Source organism: Oryctolagus cuniculus, chromosome 7, assembly GCF_964237555.1.
Source record: "Oryctolagus cuniculus chromosome 7, mOryCun1.1, whole genome shotgun sequence".
Classification (NCBI taxonomy): domain Eukaryota; kingdom Metazoa; phylum Chordata; class Mammalia; order Lagomorpha; family Leporidae; genus Oryctolagus; species Oryctolagus cuniculus.
The window spans coordinates 86,641,794-86,668,739 of record NC_091438.1 but is presented as its reverse complement, the minus strand read 5'-3'; the positions used below and the strand labels follow the sequence as shown (position 1 = coordinate 86,668,739).

Sequence of the window (26,946 nt, the reverse complement as noted above, 5' to 3'; positions counted from 1 at the left end):
CACATGTACATTCCTCCAGTGGCATTCACAACATTTCTGTTACTGACAAAATTCACTCATGCCCATTTCTCTGAAACTTGCTAAGCTCTGCTCCTTCTCATTTTTACCAGTTGGCATCTCATCATCTCACACTGTTAACTCTACATGTAAAAGTATCACATTTCCCTGAAATGAAAATCAGGATCCCAAAGGAGTCATGACACTTGATAGAAATGACAGAAAACTCAAAACGCAAAATTCTAGGTAGGTGAAAGTTGCCATAGTTATTTTTCTTACTTTAGCTTTTTTGTTTTGTTTCACATTTTATTATTTATTTAGTTTTAGTGGAACTTGACAAACTGATTCTAAAATTTACAGAAAAATACAATAGCCCTGATACTAAAGAACAAACAGAAAATTTATTCTACAGTATTTTAAAATTTTAAAAGATTAAGTGATTAATTTCACCCTCTAGTGGTGCTAGGGCAGACAGATTCACAATTTAGAACAAGAAATTTATGTATATAAAGAAATTTGGTTAATGACAAAGGAAGTTCTGGTGAATATAACTAATAATGGGATGTTGCAGTTGATTTCTCAACAATGTTGCAGTAGATTCGTTTCTGAGAGGAGGAGCGTGGTGGGGGTAAGAGACGGGAAGTCACCACACAGACCCCAGGAGTCGGGTGAAAGCCGGCCTGAGGCAAGCAGCCCACAGACTCGTTTATTTCAGTTAGTACAACAGCTTATATAGCCAAGACCAGCCAATCTGGTCAAGGGGCAGCCTATGCCCCAATCAATCACAACCTGTTGCTAGGCAGTTTCCAAAGCCATACAATCATAGCCTGTTGCCAGGCAGGCTCCATTTGCCATGTGGGTTTCAAAGCCATCCAATCACAGCCTGTTGCCAAGCAGTTTCCGTTGCCAGGTGGGATTCAAAGCCATTCCTGAGTAACTGACGCTCACTTGCCAGTGGCCATCTTGGCATGGCCTTCTCATTCCACCACAATGGACAATTGTATATCAGTATGGGGAAAAAATGACACTTGATTTCCATCTCACACCATACAAAAACATCAAATCCAGTTTGTATAGCTAAATGTATAAGGCAAAATAACGGAGTTGTTAAACAATAGAAGAGAATATTTTCCTAACCTCTGGAGAAAGAATAATTCCTTAAATGGAACACAAAAGGTATGAACTAAAAAGGGGGAAAACAGCAACACATTTGGCTACTTAGTATTTAAGAACTTCTGCTTATCATAAAACAAAACTGAGAGTGTAAAAACTACAGCAGATAGTGGAAGAAGACAGTTGCAAAACATAATTAGCAATGCATTTGTAGCAAGAGCATACAATGAACTCACAAAATTTCAAAAAAAAAAAAAAGGCAAATAAGCTACAAAAAAAGAAGCAGGAAACCAGAACAGGCATTTTACAAAAGAGGATATTAAATTATCAACACATTTGGGGAAGATGCTAAGTCTTCTTGGTAACCGGGGAGATACAGACCAAAATTGTAATGGGACACTGCTGTATATCCATTGAAATAGCTAAAATTAGAAAGACTGATACTAGCAGGTGTTGACCAGGAGGAAACACAAAGGAAACTTCCATATGTGACTAATGTTACAGAGTAAAGTAGTGCAATCATTTTGGAAAACAGTACGACATTAGCTACTAAAGTTTAAGATACACATCCTCTATGAACCAGTAATTCTGCCCTACAGGAATGAATGAATATGTATGCTACTGTAGAAACAGAGTCTCCCATTTAAAGTCAGTATTCATTTACTATAAAAACAATTTGTAAATTAGGAAGAGAAGGAATGACAGAAAAAATGTTAATTTATAATGCTGTCTCCCAATTGATCTATAGATTTATAGCAATTTCATTCATAATTCCATCAGGAACACAAGGAACCTAACAAGCTTTTCTAAGTGCATGTAGAATAACTAAAAGAAAACCCACCATGCACAGTTAGAACCCATATTATTGGTATAAATTGGGACCACCACTTTGGAAAATGAGTTGTCATTAACTTATCAGTTCACACATCCTGGACTCAGCAAGTGCACTTCTAGACTAGAGAACTTTTGGCACAGCTGTTCTTAGCAGATGTAGAAGAGTATGTTCATGAATGGAGGAGAGGGTCAGATGGTACAGGAGGCTCATTTCCTCTGCTTTTATTGGTGTGGGAGAGAGCTGGCCCAGCAGATCTGAATTGAGTCTGCTGCTCTCATTTGCTGATTTCTGGAGGTTTCCCCTTTTTAGCAAAGCTCCTTTGATATAGACCCCAAAGTTTCTGTTCCTAAATCATTATATAATGTCCCTGCTTCCTGTTTTTGAATATACACCACACAGAGTAGCAGTTCCCATTCTACTTGAATTTTGGCCGTGGTATATGCAAGTCATTTCTGGTCAACCTAAACTGTGGTTGAATGTAATGAGCGTTTAGAAAAACGTGTGTGCTCTACTAAATCTCTAATTGTAAACTTTCTCCCTAATAAATCCTATTTCAAGTCTACACTATTTGGCCCTAGGGGTGTGCATCAAAACCCTTTACCTGACAGAACCATTGTATGTGTTAGCAAAAAAACCAAATGCCCATCAATATAAGCAAAGATGCAATGTGCTTTATCCCTACAGTGGGATCCTGTGCAACAATGAAAAGGAATAAGCCAAAGCCATGGGCATTAATATGAATGAATCTTAGAACCATGACTGGAAAAAAAAAAACAAATTGTAGAAGAACATAAGCCATGATACCATTTTTATAGAGTTCCAAACTTTCTGCAAGTAACAGATACTTACATATGGATAAAACCATAAAGGAAAGCAAGGGGATGACAGGCAAAGATGATAGTGATTTCTGGGTGAGGGTTGAGGGTTCAGGTAATGGGATCCACAGCAAGCAGAACATGGAGGAACTTAAAGCTATGGATAATATTCATCTTAATAAAGCTGGGTATTCAGTTTATGGCATTTTCTCCATTGTTGTCTGTCATAACTTAAAGCTATATTATACTTTTGCATGTGTTAAACACTTGGTAACTATTAAATATGAAAAAGAAGGGCCAGCACTGTGGCATGGTGGTTAAAGCCACCACCTGTGATACCAGCATCCCATGTGGGTGCCAATTCAAGTCCTGGCTGCTCCACTTCCAACCCAGCTCCCTGCTAATGTGCCTGGGAAAGCAGTGGAAGATGTCCTAAGTACCTGAGCCCCTGCACCCATGTGGGAGACCCAGAAAAAACTCCTGGGTCCTGGGTTTGGCCTGGCCCATCCCTGGCCATTGTGGCCATCTTGGGAATGAACCAGTGGGTGCTAGATATTCTCCTTCTCTCTCTCTCTTTCTCTCTCTAACTCTGTCTTTCAAATAAATAAAATAAATCATATTTTAGAAAATTAAAAATAAATAAACATGAAAAAGAGAGTGACTTAGTTTGTTCCTTCAGCCGGTGAATCAGGCAGCCTCCTAACCTGTGATGAAATTCTCCTGGGTGGAGGTATTCATAAATTTGAGCACGAGGAAAGTGGTGGGGAAGGCCCTGTGGCCTGTGCGCACACAGCTTCCTCTGCCTGTTCCCATCAGCATATGGGAATTACAATTAAACAATTAAAATGCTAATACCCTGATTCCTCCAGTGAGCAGAGGAGTGCAGGGTAGGGGTGCTACTGACAAGCACGTGGAGCAGTCTTGTCAGGGTGGGCATGCGTGATTCAAATTGTGACAGAAGCAGGGCTGGGCAGCAGCGGGCCAGATCTGAGAGCAGAGGGAGAACCTACAAAGTCCCAAAGCCATTCAGTGCTTACTGAATTCAAGTCCTCAGTGCTTGTGACATCAAGACCTTTTTTTTTTTTATTTTTAAAGATTTGTTTTCATTTTATATGAAAGGCAGAGTTACAGAGAGAGAAATAGACAGACAGAGAGAATCTTCCATCTATTGGTTCACTCCCCAAATAGTCACAAAGGCCAGAATCGGGCTGATGCGAAGTCAGCCAAGAGTCAGGAGCTTCATCGGGGTTTCCCAAGTGGGTTCTGAGGCTCAAACTCTTGGGTCATCTGTGGCTGCTTTCCCAGACACATTAGCAGAAGTGGAGCAGCTGGGACTTGAACCAGAGCCCATATGAGATGTTGGCACAGTAGACAGCGGCTTTACCCACTACGCCACAGTACCAGCCCAGACATCAAGACCCTCCTGGCCTCCACGCATAGGTGATAGGTGACACCAGTTCTACAGCCCAAGATAGAACTAAAATGAGAATTATGAAGCCTAGCTTCTGGGATAGATGGCCAGGGAGCTAGGAGAACCAGGTGGCCTTTGCACCTGTCATTTATCTGCCCATCTCAGGAGCCTATTGGGATGCCAAAGTGATCTATAGCCATGAGCTCAGTACCTCCACCAAGCTCATCATAAACCAAGTGCTTGATAAGTGCTTACTGTTTGTAAAATTTAAAGAACTCACATTTTCTTTTAAAAATTCAACATTTATTGGATTGACACACATAAGGGAATTTTTTTTTTCGAGTCTCAAAACAAGATGTTAGAAAAACCATAAAATAGATGGGACAATATTATTTTCATACTACCAACTATCTAGATAAGTATGTTTTGTGATTTCCCAGGAAAAAATTAATTTGAATAAAGATAAAATAAATGTAGTCCTATGGACTTAGATGAAGTCTGACTTTATTGTAGGCCACTGCCTTTTCCTCCAGGAACACGATGTGTGAGCATAAACAGTTTCTATCAAATACTCAGATGTGTGTTCTGGATTATTCTGCTCTTCAACACCAGTGGCTCTTAGAAGAAAATAACATTTTCATTATTTGTGTCTTTGGGAATTCTTCTGTTTAAACATCAGTAGGAATAAACATTATCTTCATGGCTATAAAGGAAATTAAACACCATAGACCTCATAAAATAATAACAATTAAAATGCTAATCACAGCATATGAGTTTAAATTTATTTCAAACCCCCAAACACCAATAAAAATTTAAATGATGTAAATTCCTTTCCCAGAACCAAAATATTATCAGAATAAAGATCTCATTCCAGCTGTCTCAGAAGATCACACACGTCTGCTTTTTGTAGATTTGAAAAGCTTACCGTGAAATACCATTTCTGATAGGAAACCACATTTATTTCCCCATCTTTTTTTTTTTTTTTTTTTTTTTTGACAGGCAGAGTGGACAGTGAGAGAGAGGGAGAGACAGAAAGAAAGGTCTTCCTTTTCCATTGGTTCACCCCTCAATGGCTGCTATGGCCGGCACACCGTGCTGATCCAAAGCCAGGAGCCAGGTGCTTCTCCTGGTCTCCCATGTGGGTGCAGGGCCCAAGGACTTGGGCCATCCTCCACTGCACTCCCTGGCCATAGCAGAGAGCTGGACAGTAAGAGGAGCAACCAGGACAGAATCCGGCGCCCCGACCGGGTCTAGAACCCGGTGTGCCGGCGCCGCAGGCGGAGGAATAGCCTAGTGAGCCGTGGCGCCGGCCCACTTTGTGGTTCTTGGCACCACCATTCTTTCATTCACCTGAACTCACCACTTGAGAGGATGTAGTTTGTTTTGGCTTTTTCCTCTCCATTATCTGCTATGACCCTCATTCAAATCCTTGCTCTTAGATCATAGTAATGATTATGAATAGGGCCATTTTTCAGCCCAGTTTTACAGATAGTGAAGCTACGGCACATAGGTTACCTGCCCAAGAAGCAAGTTCCTGGGAGGTGAAGCTGGGCCTCGGCCCTGGCCTGTGGCTGCCTAAACACAAAGCCTGTGCCAGCCCCAAATAGCTACATCCCAGTTCCTCTGAATGCCCCACTGCAGCTTCATTCCAGTCTCTTAAGTTCACTCAACTTCCTTTGTAATATTTGGAGGCCACTTGCCATTTTCTTGCTCCTGAACTAGCAGAAACTCCTGACTTTAACAATTCTGCATCATCTGGCCTATTCTGGACCCATCAATATTTCCTTCTTCTTTACTCTTCCCTACCGTGAGGCTGAAGCCAGGAGCCAGGAACTGGATCCAGGTCTCCCATGTGGATGGCAGGGACCCAACTACTTAAGCCATCACCTGCTGTCTCCCAGGGAGCACATTTGTAGGAAGCTGAATTGAAAGTGGAGCCAAGACTCAAATCCAGGGACTCCAAAATGGGATGTGGGAATCCCAAGAGGCATCTTGCCATATGCACCAAATGCCTGACCCCTCTCCCAGCTCCAAAGTTCATGATTTTTTTTAAAAGATTTATTTTGTTTATTTGAAAGACAGAGTTACAGAGGGAGGTAGAGACAGAGAGAGAGGTCTTCCATCCGTTGGTCCACTCCCCACGTGGCCACCACGGCTGGAGCTGCGTCAATCCAAATCCAGGAGCCAGGAGCTTCTTCCGGATCTCCGACGTGGTGCAGGGGCCCAAGGACTTGGGCCATTTCCTACTGCTTTCCCAGGCCTTAGCAGAGAGCTGGATGGGAAGAGGAGCAGCCGGGACTAGAACTGGTGCCCATATGGGATGCCGGCACCTCAGACCAGGGCTTTAACCCGCTGCACCACAGCACCGACCCCCAAAGTTCATGATCTTAACAAATTCTATGCCATCTCCATTTTATGGCTGGCAAGAGCAAGGCTCAAACTGGGGAGCCCCCCCACCTCACTGCATTCAAGCAAGTAAATGTATTGGCTCACTTAGAGGTACATAGCTTCCTGGAGCCATTAGAGTGACCATAGCAACTTTCTTTTTTAAGTTATGTTTATTTGTTTTTATTTGAAAGCCAGAGTGACAGAGAAAGAGAGAGAGATTAATTTTTCTACCCTCTAGTTCATTCCCCCAAATGCCCACAACAGCCAGGGCCAGGGCCAGGGCAGACCAAAGCCAGGTTCCCAGAACTTGATCCAGGTCTCCCACATGGGTGGCAGGGGCCCAAATACTTAAGCCATCATCTGCTACCTTTCAGGGTGTATATTATGAAATCTGGGTTGCAATTAGAGTGGAGACTCAAATGCTGGACACTCAGATATGGGATACTGGTATCCTAGGCAGCATCTTTTTTCTTTTCTTTTCTTTCTTTTTTTCTTTTTTCTTTTCTTTTCTTTTTTTTTTTTTTTTTTTTTTGACAGATAGACAGTGAGAGAGACAGAGAGAAAGGTCTTCCTTTTTCCGTTGGTTCACTGCCCAAGTGGCCACTACAGCTGGTGCATTGCTGCCGGCGAGCTGCGCTGATCCAAAGCCAGGAGCCAGGTGCTTCCTCCTGGTCTCCCATGCGGGTGCAGGGCCCAAGCACTTGGGCCATCCTCCACTGCCTTCCCGTGCCACAGCAGAGAGCTGGACTGGAAGAGGAGCAACCAGGACAGAATCCGGCGCCCCAACTGGGACTAGAACCCAGGATGCCAGCGCCACAGGTGGAGGAATAGCCTAGTGAGCTGCGGCGCCGGCCCAGGAAGCATCTTAGCTGCTGCTCCAAAGGCCCACCCTGGTAATTCTATTTTGGAATATGGTAATTTAAGTTAGATGACAAGCCTAAAAGTCTGTTTTAGTGGGATGGGGAAAAAAGAGTGACCATTAGGGTACGCAACCTAAAATTCTGCCACCAGAGTCTAGAGCACTGGCCAAGACAACATGCAAAATCTCACTTACCATCCTCACCACTCACAACAGTGGTTCTCAAAGTCCCACCTTACGTGGTTTTCAGCCTTTGGTCCTGTCTCCAGTATAACAAGCTCACCATCAGAATTAGCCAGCTTTTTGTTACTTTAACTGAAATAGCTATTTGTGAAGGAAGAAGGCTTATTTTAGTTCTTGGTTTGGAGGATCACAAAGATCAGGCAGCACTGTTACTTTGGCATCTGATGGAGGCTGACAATGATGGAGCACATATGGAGGCACAACCAACATGGGAAGCCAGGAAGTGGAGTGAGAACAGCTGGGCCCAATGCAGCTTTTATAACCAACACTCTCACCAAAACTACCCTCAGAGGGCATGCTGTAACGACCTAAGGACCTCCCACAGAGCTGATCTTCTAGAAGTTAGATTTAGTTTCTAGCCTAAATCTATTAAATCAATTCATTAACATAAGAATTTGGGGACTGAGCCCTTGATACTGGAGCCAAACTATAACATCATCCCACTAAGCAGCCCAGCCTACCTGAAGGAAACTAATAATTACAAAGAGCTTCTCAACCTTGAGATGGAAACGGTCTTTATGAACCTCTGGCTCCTTCTCTTCAGGATTCTCAGAACAACTAGGCTCCATCTTCTACATGATACCTCTCATGTGCCGGAAGACAGAGAAGCAGGCTTTACTCCTCCCCTGCTTTCCAAATGTTTCCTTTTCTAGGCTAAAGAAAGCAATTTCCAGGAATGACTCCTGGTATAACAGTTTTCAGACTTCTCACCATCACACTTTTGGATTAGTTGGAAGGATTTGGTGTGAAACTTATCTGGGCAGGCATGGTCCAGCCAAGGCAGAATACAGCAGTTCTATCATCAGTGAGCTGCATGCCTTAATACTTTCCAGGCACTCACAATGTCTTAGCTTTATGGGCAACATATCCCTGTTGGCTCATGATAAATTCATGATCAACAAAACCCTCAAGCCTCTTGCTATAACTGTTGGGAAGTATTGTTCAACCAGCTCTCTCTCGCCTTTTACCCATAGAGTAAACTTATTTGGCCAAGACTTCACATTCATCTCTTGAAATTATATCTTATTTGAGCCAGTCCTTCCTGAATGCAGAGACTCAGAGACAATGTGACTTCATGTACTCCAGTTATAGCGGTGTAGGAAACAAGATGACAACCTGAAAATATAATATGTTAAAGTGGCTGTTGTTGCCATGGCCACCAAAAAAGGTGTTCACTTGTCAGCTGCCATCGAACGAAAACCAGCGGAGACTGAGACTGTCCTGGGTGGCCAGGCTTCTTTGTTGATGTGCCAAAGCTAGCTGAACTGAGAAGCAAGTGGAAACCTTCTTTTTGGAGCCTGTGGGTTGCTGTCTCTCTGACTTGCACCACAACCCACACACTGGGAAGATTCTCACAGCATTTCATTTGGTATCTGTATGAGTGTTAGTTTGCTAGGGCCATAACATGGCACCACAGTCCTGGAGGCTGGAAGTCCAAAGTCAAGGTGTTGGCGAGGCTGGTTCCTTCCCAGGGCTATAAGGGAAAGATCTGCTCCAGGCCTCTCCCTGTGGCTGGTAGATGGTTATTCTTCCTGGTGTTCTCCCTGTGTGTGTGTCTGTCTTTGGATTTTCCCTTTTTATAAGATACCAGTGATATTGGAATACAACCCATCTAGATGACTTGATTTTAACTTGATAAAGACCCTATCTCCAAATAAGTTCATGTTCTCCTTAATGTTAGAGGTTAGGAATTCAACATATGACTTTGAGGGGGAGTGAAGGCATAGTTCAACCCATAACAGTATCCAGGCACAGGAAACCTTGAAATGTTGATTTCTTCCACAGGGATTAAGATCCAGAACATAAGACTCTCCTGTATTTTGGTAGACTTAAAATATAATGACAATGAAGTTAATGATGACACTGACCGTGGAGGTAGAAAATTTATTAAGAAAAATTGCATGTAAATACTGTGCACAAGACAGTATACTGGTGGCCTAAAATAACTGTTGAGCTTCAACATGTTCTACATGCTCCCAGAGCCCAAAACATATATCTCTGTAAGTCAGGGGGCAGATCAAGTAATTAGACTTAAATTTACAGAGAGGTAGCATTTGCTACTAATAACATTCTGGTTCCTAGATCCTGATCACCACCATGATTCCATCAGCATCCCTTTCAGCACCTCTGATTTCAGACAGTCAGAAGACCTGAATTCTACACTCACATCTATATCTTTACTAGCTATATGCCTCTAGGAAAATCACTTGACTGCACTGATTATTGAACGGAGGAAAGACAAAGAAATTAGCATTCTAGGTTGCACATTCATTTCCGGATTCAGTTTGCAGGAGTCAGTCCTTCGGAGGCTTATAATTTGGGGAAACCGAGGAAGTCAGGTTGATGCATCAATCAGCAAGGCAAAGGCCAGGATTGGGGCAGTGGCCACTCTGCTGTCCACTCTAACTCTGCCTAGGTAGGTGTGGGTCTCTTCAGCTGATATTACATCGCTGTCTTCAATGGGATTTTTAAAGAAATTTCGTTTGCTATTTTAGTACAAAAGTAAGCATTTGGGATATTGGCAACTCAAGGCTGAATAAGATATATTTCCTTTCATATCTGACTTACAGGAATTATTCGTTAGCATGCATTGCTAAACAGAGCTCACTGCATCTTTAACCAGGGATCCTCCAGACATTTGGAAGTCTGATTTTTTTTGTCAGCATCGAAATTTCCACAGATACCATGCATTTTTGCAGTCATTTGTAAAGAAAGTTGGATCTTTGTGTCTTTTAAAAAAGGACAAAGACAAGGAAAGACTATTATATATTTTATAAGCAGACAACCACAATAATGATAACTATAGTGGCTGGTGCTGTGGCAAAGTGGATAAAGCTGTGGCAGTGACATCCCATATGAGCACCAGTTTGAGACCCAGCTGGTCCACTTGTGATCCAACTGCCTGTTAATGAGTCTGGGAAAGTAGTGGAAGGTGTCCCAAGTGCTTAGATTCTTGTACCCACATGGGAGAGCAGGATGAAACTCCTGGCTCCTGGCTTCAGATTGGCCCAGCCCTGGCCATTGCAGCCATTTGGGGAGTAAACCAGTGGATGGAAGATCTCTCTCTTTCTCTCTGCCTCTGCTCCTCCCTCTTTGTAACTCTGCCTTTCAAATAAATAAATAAATAAATATTTTTTAAGTGGCAACTAGTATTCACAATGATGACAATACCTCTAATGTTTTTCCATAATAAAAAAGTTCAATGCCAAACTCAGAAGCTCTTTCTAGGAGACGATGTTGTCATGGCTCACCAGCACACTGAGCTCTATAATGACGAATAAAGTTTAAGTAGAAAATGTGTATTCTAATATTTCTTATTATAAATATTAATTTTATACAAAAAAGCTACATTTAACATAACCCACACCGTGGCCAAGGAGGCTGCTGTGGGGGTGGCCCCTGCTGTTAGTGTTGAGTTCCAGGTGTGGTGATGGCAGCAGCTGTGGCTTCTACCATGGCTTTTGTTACTCTCCTTGCTCTTCATACTTTTCATCTTTGTGAATCCTGAAACAAACAACATAATTTTTAAGAAGATAATAGGACACAAAATATTTTCAACATATATAGAAATATACCTTATAGTCTGCAAATATTCCTTTGACACATTTGTGCAAACATTGTATGGGGGGCTTTAGTTTTAAAGGATTGCGAGTGCAGTCTCTTACTTAGAATGAATGCGCACTCCTTGAAAATAGCCAGGCTTTGCTGGCAATGTAATCGAGCCTTTAGCAATTTGTTTTTCTAGTTTATGGTTTGCTTGTATGCAGCCATACACATACTTTTCAATGTTTTGTCATAGGGACTTTGTTTCAAAACAAATGTTAAAGTTCTTATTTTTCATAATTTAAAATTAAAAGTTAAATAAGTTCTTTAATCTTTGCCAGTAGTTTTTTTGTTTGTTTGTTTTTGTTTTTGTTTTAGCCCTCTTATCCTTCCCAATGTAAAAAAAAATAGTTTTTCTGGCAAGAACAAGAAATAAGCAACAATGGCTCTGATTCAGTATTCCTTAAATCTCATCTTTAGTGCATGGGTGATCACAGCTAAAGCTTGTTTTCTTCATCAGTAGAAGATGTGTTCATCAAAGAATTTGAATTCACTTGAGGAATAAGACCTACTTTGTGTTTGTGGGATGATCTGAATTTTAATTGGGAGGTCTCTGGTTGAATCTTCCAACCAAAGAAAATAAATCAATTGTAGTACCTTTTGATGAAATAGTACTCTGTGTTGTTGTAATTTGAAGTGGAGAAACAGAACCTGAGATATCACAGATAAAGCATAATTTTTAAAATGTTTACTTGGGGTAGGCATTTGGCCTAATGTTTAAGAAGCAGTTCAGAATGCCGCATTTTGCATCAGGTACCGGGTTCAGTCCCCGGTTCTGGCTCCTGGTACCAGCTTCCTGAAAATGCAGACCCCGGGAGGCAGTGGTGATAACTCAGGCAATGGGGTTCCTACCACCCACATGGCAGACTTGGATTGAGTCCCTGTCTCCTAACTTCAGCCTCTGGTTGATGTGGGCATTTAAGGAGTGAAACAACATGGGAGTTTCTCTCTCCCTCCCTCTCTCTCTCTCTCTCTCTCTCTGCCTCCTTCTCAAATATGTAAACATTTTATTCTTTATTTTAAAAACTAGTATATATTATACACTCAAAAATGAAACCTCACTAAATGTCATCTACCAAAAAAAATTATCTAAAGTAGAATGCAATGAGAGATAGACATTTAAAGGCAGGCAGACTCAACTTGAAAAGCAGAGGGACTGAGCAAAACAAAGCAGTGAAATCATATACAGAATGCTTAGCCTCACTTGGTACAGATCTAGCTGGTATAGTCCAGTTGACCATCCTTGCAAAGTAAGTACTATACTATATCATGATTAGGCACAGAATTAAAAATCAAATTTAAGTTACATTTCAAATTAACAAGGGTCATCACCAAAAGCATCTTTGGAATGAGCAAAAATATTTGACACTTTTAATTAGTAATAATACTATTTGTAAGTTTTATGTCTTTAATAGCCACAGCATAATAATTCTTTTTAAAAATATTTATATACTGATTTACTTGAAAGGCAGAGTTACAGAGAGGCAAGGAGGGTGAGAGAAAGAGATTTTCCATGCTGGTTCACTGCTCAAATGGCCACAATGACTGGGGTTGGGCAGGCCGAAGCCAGGTGACAGGGGCCCAAACACTTGTGCCATCTTCTGCTCATTTCCCAGGCACATTATCAGGCTTACAAGAAGCCAAGAATGAAATCAATGTTCGTATGGGATGCTGGTGTCGGCAGGTGGTGGCTTAACCTGATGTGCCACAATGGGCCCCTTGGTAATTATTAATTCAATGTGCCCTACAATAATGATTTTTAATCATCATATTACTGTTCACAATGCATCATAATATGCATTATCTCATTAAAACACGTCCAAGAAATAATCATGATTCCAATTTAGTATCTATCTAGTATGTTCCAAATAGATTTCTGAGGACAATCCAGAAGCCTAGTGGGATAATTACAACCAGCTGTAGCCCTTGCCTTTGTGAAGATGGCAGTGAGTCACCTGTACCTCCCGGCTCTCACTACCGCTGCCACTGCTGGGGTGTGCTGCCAGGGCCACTTGGCTCCGTCCACACTGCCAGTGAAGTCTTGTGCCCTCTCGAATGCTCCCACTGCTATTGTTGCTCTTGGCACTCCTGCTGCTCATCTGCCCCAAATCACTCCCTCTGTTGGGCCTTTTTACTTCTGTTTTCTTCCACGAATGTTTATTTTTGCTCTCTCTGCTGCTTCTGTGGCTGAAGCTGAGGCTGCCCAGGCCTTTTCATTGGGCTGCTATATGGGTGTTCTTACATGGGAAGCCCACGCTCGGACCTCTGCTGTGGCACTGCTGGTGCTGCACCTGTGTTGTATTGATCCTGTGTTGGGAGCCCACATCTTGCTAGTAAGCTGGCTCTTTCCAGAAGATCTTAGCATTTTCCAGGAGGAAAAGGATACAGACTGGGATGGAATTTTCATGCCAGCTCCAGTCCAAATTTCAGTCATGGTCTTATTTTTCTTTAGATACATGGTTCTTATGTTTGCCAAGCTTGGTTTTGTTTTATTTTGTTTTGCTTTTTTTCCCCCCTAATTTATTTATGTATTTGAGAAGCAAACAGGAGAGGACAGAGAGAAAGAGAAAGAAAGAGGATGCCTGTTTGTTGGTTCACTTCCCAAATGCTGGCAATGGCCAGGGCTGGCCTGGGCTGGGAGCTGGGAATTCCATCCAGGCTCCCATGTGGATGACAGGGACCCTGTTAGGTGAGACGTTACTACTGCCACCCATGGTCTATATTAGCAGGAAGCTGGAGCCAGAAACAGGAGCTGGGAATCAAACAGAGGCCCTCCAATATGGGACATGGTCAATGTTGACCAGCATTTTAACCTAAATGTCTAGATGTCCACCTCTTGATTTTGCTTTTATGTCATAAGTAAAATTAGTATTTATGATGATGATGATGAACAGAGAAACTAGTAGTCGAAACTCTCAACTCTCACTTCTGCCCAATTTGACCATGAGAATGTTGTTTAACTCCCTGAAATTTGTTTCCTCTTCTTTGAAATACAGACGACAGTGCTGTCATTATCATGGGATGTTATGAGAGTCACATGAAAAAAGAAGGTACATGTAAAATACTTGGTATACTGACACACAGTAATATTGTCATTACTCATATTACTGGAATATCAGTTATTATATCACACATAGCAAATAGGGTATTTTGTATATATTCAGTATTATGTAAATTTTGGTTTTTAATTAAATAAATTAATTTTATTAATAGATGGTATCTCTAAAATTACACAAAAGTTGCATATCATTGTGTTTAAATATCAAGTATATTTATTATTAGTTGATAACATTTGGAAAGATTTTTGATCAAAGTGATTAAAAAACAATTTGCCGTGGTCCAGCTTCAGCAGGTCCAGGGGATCCCAAAGGAGGCGAGGCATCGGCAAAGAAAGGAGACGAGGAGACGGGGTTTAGGGAACAAGGGAAGGCATCACTCTGCCGTTCCTCCTCATCGCTCTATTTTATACTCTTCTTCTTTTTTTTTTTTTGTTTTTTTTTTGTTTTTTTGACATGCAGAGTGGATAGTGAGAGAGAGAGACAGAGAGAAAGGTCTTCCTTTGCCGTTGGTTCACCCTCCAATGGCCACCGCAGCCGGCACACTGCGGCCGGCGCACCGCGCTGATCCGAAGCCAGGAGCCAGGTGCTTCTCCTGGTCTCCCATGGGTGCAGGGCTCAAGTACTTGGGCCATCCTCCACTGCCTTCCTGAGCCACAGCAGAGAGCTGGCCTGGAAGAGGGGCAACTGGGACAGAATCCGGCGCCCCAACCAGGACTAGAACCCGGGGTGCCGGCGCCACTAGGTGGAGGATTAGCCTATTGGCCTATTTTATACTCTTCTTACACATACTTTTCATTAAGCCTTCTTCCTCCTAAGCCTCTATTCTTTCTGAGAAAGAACACTTCACAAGTGATCATCTATGTGTAACCTTTCTCTATTAATCTTATTTTGTGCCATTTTCCTTTCATGGCCTCATCGTAACCTTCCCATTAATCTTTTTTCTATTCATAGTGGATACGTCAGCTATGTTAAACTTGCTTAACTTATCTAAAGGTGCTGGACAAAAAGTCTAAGGTTTTATAGGTTAATCAATTTATTTTAAGATGTTAAAACTGTATAGAGGAAGTTCTAATGATTATCTCCTATTTTTTTAAAGGTAAATCACACCCCCAACTGCTGTATTTTTTATAAAACCTATTCCATTGCCTCATGTAAGAGTTCCTTGTTCCTTTGTTCTACATTCCCAAGCAGGGGCATAACGTCCTAAGCTTTGTAAGAATGGTAGTGCTTGCTCATCAATCCACTTGTTGTAATATCAGCTACGTACCTACTATTCTCATCATACGCTCCTGTGTAAGGTGGGGGGGGGGGGGAGGTGAGGTCTGTGAGAACAAGCACCTGCATGCTCTTTCTATTCTATTTTCTCATAAAACTCCTCATTACTCATGTTTCCTGTAATATTTTGCTCTATACAAATTTTAGGAGATTCCCCTCTTATTTCTTCAGTCACCTCCTGTAACTCAAATTTTTTTTACAAGAAACAACAATTTTGCTTACATTGATATCCGTGATTCCCGCACTCAAACCCAATGATTAGATCATTATTAAGCCTAATCAAAACAAGAGTGGAAGGCTTCAGTTCAGTCAGGGGCTTCCTGCTTTGCAGAGTTCCCCCTCCTCCATCTGTGACTTTGTCATACAGCATGGATGACATCGCCTCTGCCAACAGTTTAGATTTCTGTAAGAAGTTTACCTGGAAGACCTTAAAATTAAGAATTCAATCTCTCTAGGTGAAAATATAAACCTCAAACTGAAAAAAAGCCATAACAAATAAGTATTTAAAGAGGAATAGCAAGTAAAATCCATCCATGTTTATTTATTCATTGTCTTAGATAACATTTGATGAATATGCATCAAGTATTATCATATCCTGAGATTATTCCATTATTAACTACTTTAAGTTAATTGTTGGCTGCTGAAATGGCTGCATTAGGCTGAGGCCTAGAAAACGTTCAAGTTGGGGAGCATGGCTCTGTGGCATAATGGGTTAAGCTTCAGCCTGTGGCACTGGCATCCTATATGGGTGTTGGTTCGTGTCCTGGCTGCTCCACTTCCAATCCAGCTCTCTGCTATGGCCTAGGAAAGCAGTGGAAGATGGCCCAATACTTGGATCCCTGCACTTGCATGGGAGACAAGGAAGAAGCTCCTGGCTCCTAGCTTCAGATCAGCCCAGCTCTGGCTGTTGCAGCCATCTGGGGAGTGAACTGGTGGATGGAAGACCTCTCCCCACCCTGCCATAACTCTACCTCTCGAATAAATAAATAAAATCTTTGAGAAGAAGGAGAAGGAGAAGAAGAAGGAGAAGAAGAAAAGCTTCAAGGGGACTTAAGGGTCAGACGAGTCCATTCTGAGGCTCAGCTCTGCCCCTAGAATTTTTGGGGCTTCAGTCAAATGGGGAAATGGCCCCTCCATTCAGCCTTCTCTGCTGGACCACGCTCATTACAACCTCGGTGCTGAGGTGTCCCAGGGCTCACTCTTCTTAATAATACTCACATTTTGAGTGATTTCTTTCTATCCTGTGAATAAATACAACCTATTCCTATGATTCCACCTTAATCTCACACCGCTGAGTTCCAGGTGTGCACATTTGATAGCCTCCTTCATGTTTCCATTTGGGTGTTTCCTAGTCATGGTGAACTCATCATGTCAAAATGGAGCTGCTAGCCGGCGCCGTGGCTCAATAGGCTAATCCTCCACCTTGCGGCGCCGGCACACCGGGTTCTAGTCCCGGTTGGGGTGCCGGATTCTGTCCCGGTTGCCCCTCTTCCAGGCCAGCTCTCTGCTATGGCCAGGGAGTGCAGTGGAGGATGGCCCAGGTGCTTGGGCCCTGCACCCCATGGGAGACCAGGAAAAAGCACCTGGATCCTGGCTCCTGCCATCGGATCAGCGCGGTGCGCCGGCTGCAGCGGCGGCCATTGGAGGGTGATCCGACGGCAAAGGAAGACCTTTCTCTCTGTCTCTCTCTCTCACTCTCCACTCTGCCTGTAAAAAAAAAAAAAAAAAAAAAAAATGGAGCTGCTGATCCCCATCCTACATCTTCTTTTCCTCTTTCCCATCGCATGAAGGTCCCATCCAATCACCAACTTGCTCCAGCCAAAACCCTGTCTCTCTCTCTTACACACCTATCTCATTCATCAGCCTCAAAGTTTCTCATCTCCTCCTCTACCACCAATCCAAACAACTAAGATCTCTCTTTGGGCCAACCATTGTGGCCTCCAATTAGATACCTTACCCCCTCAAAGTAGCCAGAATTATCCTATTTTTTAAATATTTATTTATTTATGTGAAAAGAAGAGTTACAGAGAGGCAGAGAGAGAGAGAGAGATCTTCCATCCACTGGTTCACTCCCCAGATGGCTGCAACGGCCTGAGCTGTGCTGATCCAAAGGCAGGATCCAGGAGCTTCTTCCTGGTCTCCCACAAGGGTTCAGGGGCCCAGGAACTTGGATCATTGTCTTCTGCTTTCCCAGGCCATAGCAGAGAGCTGGATCAGAAGTGGAGCAGCCGGGTCTTGAACCAGCGCCCATATTGGATGCCCTCACTGCAGGTGGTGGCTTTACCCGCTATGCCACAGTGCTGGCCCTTGAATTTGTAGTTCTTATACTACTCTGATACAGGGAATGCACTCAATAAATACTTGTGGAATAAATTAACATCTCTGCTTCACTCCCTACCTGGGAACATGGCACCATGGCAGGCTGAAGTTCAGTCCCTTGCCTCTTCTCTAATGTTTACTTTGTGCTAGGTGTTTTCCCTCAATATTCCTTGTCTTTTTTTTTTTTTAAAGATTTATTTATTTATTTGAAAGTCAGAGTTACAGAGAGGCAGAGACAGAGAGAGAGAGAGGTCTTCCATATGCTGGTTCACTCCATAGATTGCTGCAACAGCTGGAACTGTGTCGATCTGAAGCCAGGAGCCAGGAGCTTCCTCCGGGTCTCCCATGTGGGTGCAGGGGCCCAAGGACTTGGGCCATCTTTTACTGCTTTTCCAGGCCATAGCAGAGAGCTGGATTGGAAGTGGAGCAGCCAGGACTCAAACCGTCATCTAAATGGGATGCCGGCACTGCAGATGGTAGTTTTACCCGCTATGCCACAGCGCTGGTCCCACCTTATCTTCTTTAATACTTACAACCTGTAGGGTAGGTATTTTATGGCCATTATTGCTTCTTTCTCCTGTGTTCTAGATGAGGGCATAGAAGTCAGCAAGGCTCAGCACTTTGACCAGCACAGCTGGGCAGAGACAGAGAGGCTCCGAGAAGTGGCAGGGGCAGCCTGCTGATACTTGCACAGTTGGTGGAGGCTGTGCCTTGGGCCTGGGAATTTCCCTTATGTGGTTGGAAAAGGAGCCTTACAGTGTATGCTGGCCAATTTCCTAGTCTGTGACTTGCCCTGCCCATTCTAGATCTGATTTGTACTTCCTTGTTTTGCTGCAGTGTGTGTCATATGCTGTCACGCGGCACCTTGCCCACGCCACAGCTCTGTGTTTTCCTGATGGGTGGGGAATCAGCTCCTTCACCTGCAGCTCAGGAAGGGTGCACGCAGACCATCTCCCGGCCTGGCTGTGAGCCATGGAGGACCAACACTCGCTGTTGAAGCTTTAATCGCTCGCTGCGTTCTCTACATCAGTGTTGTTCCAGTCACTGCCATGGTTTTCTTGGCAATCCCATCACCTGTGAGCCATGCAGGGGGTGGGCTTCTGGTAATGGGTACACTTGTTTTGTCCTTTGTCATCCTCCACAAAGTGCACCTCCTCCCCTGGAGGTGGTAATAGATATCACTCACTGGATAGTGAGCAGGGTCACCAACAAAATACACTATGACATAATGGAGGTGCAAGGGTTTGTGGGCACAGAAACACCCCCAGGTGATGCTGGCTCCCGGGGTGACAGAGTGGAGATGTGGCCACACGGGGATAAGTGGGATGGATGCAAATAGTCTTTCTATCAACAGGAAAGAGCTGGGAAAGTAATGAGGGTGGACAGGGGAGGTGGGCCCTAACAAGAACAGGGAAGCTGTATGCTGGCTCCTGGCTATGTTTGTGGCCTCACGCCAATTGCCAGCTGCCAGAGCGTCCCAGGAAATCCAGGGTTCCTGCCTGGAGCTCCACCAGGGCTGGAGGCTAGGAAGCTCCAGGTGAGACCTGGTTTCACTCAGCAAAGAACCACTGCTGACATTACTGAGAACGGAACTGCTGGAACAAGGCTCTTCTCAAGAATAAAATGTGGAAGTTGAGAGACAGATAGGAGCAGAAGCAGAGAGTCCCCCTGGCTTCATTGGTGCATCCTCTGCATGAGGGGCTTTGCAAACCCAGCTGTCTCCCATGGTGGGAGCAAATCACTGGGGAAGCAAATCACTGGGCCCTTCCCACAGGTGTTTTTGCCCCCACTGAACCAGATAGAAATAAGCCTGGGAGGCTATGGATCTGGGAGGTAGGGAACATGTAGGCAGTTTGCCAGGTTCTCTAAGATTAAGATCCCCCCTGGAAAACCATTCATGAGGCCATAGCTGCTCTTTAGGTAGAAGTCATCATACTGGCCATCTCACCCCACTCCAGGGGATATAGATGACACAGTCCCTACCTGGACTGCATTGGAATTCTTCAAGTGGAGAGAGCTTCCCCCAGAGAAGACTCAAACATCCCCATGGTCTCCTGGAATGCTGGGTGGGGGGCAGTGGTAGAGAAGCTACAGTGAGATGTCCCACTTTGTGGTGAAAACTGTAAAATAGTTTCAGTAGTTTCCAGTGACTCAGGCCCACTGAAAGGAAACCCAACCAAGGGAAGCTGTGCCCAAAAGGTCAAAAGAGTAGTCCAGGAGGTGACAAGAGGACAAGGAAGTAGAGAGCAGGGCCAACCCCCAGAACAGTGTGACTTTAGAGATGAAATGGAAATTGATGGGCTCCCTCAAAAGGCCCCCACCCATGCTATCAGGGGGAGGAGATTCCCCTAGATTGGAGGCCAGGCTCAAATCCAAGTCATAAAAGAACAAAAAGAGAAGGAGGAGAGGGAGAAGGAGACTCACAAGACTAGAAAGATTTAAAATCTTATAATAGCAACTCTGACTCCTGAAGGGTCTGGGCATGGGGCAGTGCGCATGTTGCTAAGACTTCATTGTGCTCCAATGAGAACCATGAAGAAGGCCATTTTGACTGGAACTACAATGTGTCAGACAAGGATGATTGCATATTCCCCAGCCTTACAAAGGGAGCGATTAGGGGTTTGATGGAGGGCTTTAGGTCCCCTCTGGAGAGTGATGGCCCTACGCAGCTGCCAAGGTGAAAGGAGAAACAGGAGGGAGGAACTCAAGCCCTGATACTGGCGTCCAAGTGACAGTCCTTGTAGACCCCGGCAGGGGAAGGTTATCTGGAGGCCCTTGGAGGTTTTGGAATGAGCGTGGTGCTCCATGGAGTCAGGTGCTCATGCTGCTGCTGTTTGGGTCGTTGGTGCCTGGCGACGGTGGTTCCCACTACCAAGTGCAACTTGGCTGTTGGTGGTGTGGTACTTCACGGCTGCCTCAGGGGCTATGCCACCTCCAGCAAAGGACTCGAGTCTTCACAGTGGGGCGTATCCTCTTCCACCTACCTCCTAAATTGCACAAACCCCAACAGGTTGTTCAACAAATGTGCTACTGCACGCCAGGCACAGAGAAAGGATATTTCCTGTGATACAGGACTTGCTGTAGGCAGCAGTATCACACACCACCGTGCTGCAATTCGATAGTCCAGGCTGGCTCCTAAGAGAGGCCTCAGGGGCATGGAAGCTGACCGTGGACCCCCGCAGGCTGAATGCTGCAGTATGGCCCTCATCCCCCGGGTACCCAACCACACTGCTGTGACCAAAACTGGCTGAAGTGGCTCACATGGGAGACTGGTCTGCTGTCATGGATCTAGCTAATGTTTTCTTTCTTTCCTTCTTTCTTTTTTGTTCTGATCTCAGAACAAAAAAATTATGCTTTTTTTAAAATTTTTTAAAAGTTATGCTTTTTAAACATCTTTTATTTGTATAAAGGTAAGAAATTTCATGTATTTCATATATACAGGTTTTTTTTTTTTAAAGATTGATTGATTGATTTGAAAGACAGAGAGAGAGAGAAAGAATGATCTTTCATCCACTGGTTCATTCCCTAAATGGCCTTATAGCTGGAGCTGGGCCAGTGCAAAGCCAGGAACCAGAAGCTTCTTCGAGTTCTTCCACGTGGGTGTCAGGGCCCAAGGACTTGGGCCATCTTCAGCTGCATCCCCAGGAACATTAGCAGGGAGTTGGATGAGAAGTGGAGAGGCTGGGACTCGAACCAGTACTTGAACCAGCGCCCATATGGGATGTTGGCATCGCAGGTGGCAGCTTTACCCACTGTGCCACAGTGCCAGCCCCCATATATACAGTTTTAAGAACATAATGGTACTTCCAACCCTACCCTCCCTCTCTCACTCCCATCCTTCCTCTTCCTTTCTTATTTCTCTTTTAATTTTTTGCAATGACATACTTCAATTTACTTTATAATCACAAGCTTAACCCTCCACTAAATAAAGAATTCAAGAAGTAGTAAATAGAAAAACCACTGTTCCTCAGGAATATAAACAAGGACTATAAACAATAATCAAATCTCATCTCAAAAATGTCAATTTCACTCATTGCTTTTTTTTCTCTACATATTAGTTACCATAGATCAGAAAAAAAAAATGGTATATATACACAATGAAATCCTACTCAGCCCATTAAAAAAAAAAAAAGAATGTCTTTCACAACAACGTGGATGCAATTGGAGATCATTATGCTTAGTGAAATAAGCCAGTCCCCAAATGTTTTCTTTTTGAACATTTTGTGGGATGAGAAACAGGCCCAGTCACATGGAGTGGCCTGTAGAACTTTGCAGGGTTACCTCAGTTTGTTCTCAGTGTGCCAGCCAGAGTTCGGGCTAGAGCCGCAGCAAGGCAGATTAGCCCACAGAAGCACTTGTCATCCACCATGCTAACGACGACATCCTCGCTGCAGCCCCAGAAACTAGTTGCTCAGGTGTCAAATAAGGCCCCAGGCCATAGACGCTATGACACACATGGGCTAGGCCTCCAACCTTGACTAAGTGCAGGGATTTGCTTAACAAATGCACTCATGGGAGCCACCTGAGCTGGCAACAGGAAGCGTATTCTTGATGAAGACAAACACAAATAGGTGTGACAGCTGGTGGGCCTGTTCGGCCACATGGGCCACATCTGGGCACTCTTTGGCCCCTTTACTCAAGGTCATCTGCAAAGCAACTTAGTCGCATAAAGGACAACTGAGTCACTATTGGTAAGATATTGAGAAATGATGAGGAGCAGAAAATGTGTCTGAAGCGGCAAATATCACACAAATGTTTAAGCTATAAAAGGTAAAATCTGGGGAATCTAGCAGAACACACATCTACCAAAATTCTGGAATAGATTTTGAAACTGATGGTTTCAGAGCGTTTCAGGAAGACACCCATGCAAAACCAGTGAGAGTTCTCTGTCAACATTCATAAAAGGTGGGCTCAGTTCCACTTCTAATATGGTTCCCAGGTCAGGAGCCCACAGGAGAGGCCCCTGGCTCTTGATATTCACAGGAGCGGCATGGAATGACGTTAGTGAATGAGGGAAAGGCTGGCCATCGCGGCTCCACACCTGAACTGTCTATTTCACCTCTCGAGAATTCAGAAATAACTGTAGCCTCAAAACCTCCAAAAAACAAAGCAGAGCATAATTTATCTCCATAAACACAGAGTGTCCTTTGGAATACAGCGTGATTTCAGAAAGTCAGCTAGAAAAAGTATATTCCGTCCACTTAGATTTGAACTCTCATTTTAAAACCACTTTAAAATGGAAAGAATTACAGATTGCCCTGATTCCTATGATTTTTTTAATTAATTAATTTATTTAAAAGGCAGAATTACAAGGAGGCAGAGGCACAGGGAGAGAGAGAGAGAGAGTGTTCTTCCATCAGCTGGTTCATTCCCCACATGTCTACAATGGCCGTAGCTGGTCCAGTCCTAAGCCAGGAGCCAGGAGCTTCTTCCTGGTCTGTCACATGGGTACAGGGGCCCAAGCACTTGGACCATCCTCTGCTGCCTTCTCAGGCACATTAGCAGGGAGTTGGATTGGAAGTGCAGTGGAGCAGCTGGGACTCAAACCAGTGTCCATATGAGATACCGGCACTGCAGGCGGTAGCTTTACTAGCTATGCCACAGTGCTGGCCCCACCCTATGATTTTTTTTAGAGTGCCTGATGAGAAGCTATTCCCTCTGTTGTACCAAGGTACTTCAAAAAGTTCATATAGGAGGGCCGGCTTTGTGGTGCAGTGAGTTAAGCTGCCACAGAGTTACACTCCAAGTCCTGGCTGCTCTGCTTCCAATCTAACTCCCAGCTCATGTGCATGGACCCCTGCTATCCCCATGAAAAAAAACAAAAAAACAAAAAAAACAAATAGAGTTCCTGGCTCCTGGCTTCATCCCGGCTCCGACCCGGCTGTGGCAGCCATCTGGGAGTGAACCAGCGGATGCAAGATCTCTTCCTCTCTTTCTCTGTCTTTTCTTCTTTCTCTCTTGCTCTGCCTTTTAAATAAACAAATATATCTTTAAAGAAAACAAGCTCATAGAAAATGAAAGTAAAATAAAAGTTTATTTTGGTGCAAAACATTTTGAAATGCACCCACAGCTTTTTTAATACCATGCATATTCCCTGAATATTTGAAGTGCTCTTGGACTCACTATAGCTGTTTGTAGAATGAATCATCAAGAGCTGGAGCCATGGCTCACTTGGTTAATCCTCTGCATGTGGAGCCGGCAGCCCATATGGGTGCCGGATTCTAGTCCCAGTTGCTCCTCTTCCAGTCCAGCTCTCTGCTGTGGCCTGGGAGGGCAGTGGAGGATGGCCCAAGTGCTTGGGCACCTGAGCACGCATGGGAGACCGGGAAGAAGCACCTGGCTCCTGGCTTCGTATCAGTGCAGCTCCGGCTATAGTGACCATTTGGGGAGTGAACCAATGGAAGGAAGACCTTTCTCTCTGTCTCTCTCTCTCACTGTCTATAACTCTACCTGTCAAATAAAAAAAAAAAAAAATTGAATCATCAGTCTTAGCAAGTGGTAGCTCACAAAGAAGAACAAACCTGCTTTCATTGCCATTGGGTTCATCATCATGAAACTTTACTTGCAGAAAATGTAAATGTGTCCTAAATTCCTGTCGTTAGCATAGTGCTGAGCTGCCAACACTTACACATGTGTAGAATTCGGTTCATTTAGCCCATCATGATCCATTACAAGAATCCCTGATGCAGCAACATAACCTTAGTGTAGCCTTACCTGCACTGAATCTTATCTTCAAACTGCCTCCCAATATCATCTAAGATCTCAAAGGTAGATCTGTAAGTGAGCAGAACCAAATCTAGCTATTTTTAAACAACATCATTATGGATTCCATACTAGTTAGGCTCACCTACATTTGGTAAGGCCTCCAATTGGCTGTTTTTTAAAATGGAGAAAAGCAATTAAATGTCTTCATTGCTATAGTCTCACATGATGACTTTCCACCACCAATGTAATCACAGATAGCCCATACCTGTATTTCAATGTTTTTCATTTTTATTGGTTGCATTGACATCTGGCCAAATTCTTTAGGGATATGACAGGGTATACCTAGACATTTCTGCATACGGAAATCAGATATGTTAGCTTCATTATTTATTTCCATGGCAGTAAGTGAATGCCTGATAGGAAATGAGATTCAAGGAGTTACATTGGCTAGATAATGGAGAAGAAAGCAAGATGTATATTTGGGGGCTGACGTTGTTGCGCACTGGGATGGGCCCTGGCTGCAGCATGTGCATCCTGTATGGGCATCAGTTCAAGTCCTGGCTGCTCCGCTACTGATCCAGCTCCCTGCTGGTGTGGCTGGGAAAGCAAAAGAGGATGGTCCAAGTGCTTGGGCTCCTGCCACCCATGTGGGAGACCTGGACTGTGTTAGTTCCTGGCTTCAGCCTGGCCATTGTGGTCATTGGGGAGTGAACCAGCAGATGGAAGATTTCTCTGTCCATTTCTCTGTGTCACTTTGCTTTACAAATAAATAAAATGAAGCTTTAAAAATGCATATTTATTCATCATACTCATCCTCTCTCATTAATCCTCACTATAAACTGCAAAGGAAGTAGGACTTAGTCTCATTTTACAAGCCACACATCATTCACTTCATTTTTACATTCAGGAAAGTTTGTTGAGCGCACACTGTATACTAGGTTTTGGGTGAACAGCTGGTGTTGAGTGGGTAAACATCAACTTAAAAGACTAAGTCCCTGTACTCAGAGAAGTTATAGGGGAGCTGAGAAAAGTGTTAAGTAGCCAGAAAGTTGCTAACTGTAAGACATATAAGGCCGTGGCAGCCATTTGGGGAGTGAACCAACGGAAAAGGAAGACCTTTCTCTCTGTCTCTCTCTCTCTCACTGTCTGTAACTCTACCTGTCAAATAAATAAATAAAGTCTTTAAAAAAAAAAAAAAGACATATAAGATGGGGCCGGCGCCATGGCGCAGTAGGTTAATCCTCCGCCTGCAGCACCAGAATCTCATGTAGGTGCTGGTTTTAGTCCCAGCCGCTCCTCTTCCAAACCAGCTCTCTGCTGTGGCCTGGAAAAGCAATAGAAGACGGCCCAAGTCCTGGGGCTTCTGCACCCACATGGGAGACCGGGAAGAAGCTCCTGGCTCCTGGCTTCGGATAGGCACAGCTCTGGCACAGCCATTTGGGGAGTGAGCCAGCGGAAGGAAGACCTTTCTGTGTCTCCCTCTCACTTTCTGTAACTCTGCCTGTCAAATAAATAAATAAAATCTTAAAAAAAAAAAAGAAAGACATATAAGAACATGGTGTTACAAGACTTAGGATAGAGTAGCGTCAGAATTCAAAGCTGTAGCAGTTGGGCTCTAAATCCTGATTTCCGATTCCCAGGAGCCTCCCACAGGTAACTCAATGTGCTCATAATTCACTTTCTGTCAATGCAAAGCATGCTTAGTGATCCAATACAGGTAACACAAACGTACATGTACCCCAGATATATAAAGCAAGTTATACTGCTGTATTGCCTGTTTTAGTCATTAAAATGCGGTGGTTTCTGTGTTTAAACCTCATATTTTGGTGTGTTTGTGTTGCTATAACAAAATACCAGAAACTGGGTAATTTATAAACAATAGAAACTTATTTCTTACAGCTGTGAGGCTGAGAAGTGCATGAGCAAAGCGCTGCCATGGCCAGCGTGTGATGTGGGCCTGTTTCTGCCTCCAAGATGGCGCCTTGGTGCTATATTGTTGCAGAAAGCCAAAGGGCAAAGGGGGCTGAGCCCTGCCTGGGGCCTCCTTGATAAGCATCTTTTTTTGTTATTTATTTATTTATTTATTTATTTTAGCTTTTTTTTTTTTTTTTTTGACAGGCAGAGTGGACAGTGAGAGAGAGAGAGACAGAGAGAAAGGTCTTCCTTTGCCATTGGTTCACCCTCCAATGGCCTCCGCGGCCGGCGCACTGCGGCCGGCGCACCGCGCTGATCCGATGGCAGGAGCCAGGAGCCAGGTGCTTTTCCTGGTCTTCCATGGGGTGCAGGACCCAAGCACCTGGGCCATCCTCCACTGCACTCCCTGG

The 26,946-nt window shown here is 43.9% G+C and overlaps 1 long non-coding RNA gene across 2 annotated transcripts in view; it reads left to right on the top strand.

Moving 5' to 3' along the window:
* Positions 1-26,946, top strand: part of LOC103350134 (uncharacterized) — a 53,728-nt gene that overhangs the window by 4,240 nt on the left and 22,542 nt on the right. The window contains exons 2-3 of one of the 2 annotated variants that reach the window (XR_011390601.1): positions 111-243; positions 14,261-14,314. This is a non-coding gene — a long non-coding RNA (uncharacterized lncRNA). Of the gene's footprint in view, positions 1-110; positions 244-14,260; positions 14,415-26,946 lie in introns of those variants that run through there. The other variant, XR_007924006.2, reaches the window with a different exon arrangement.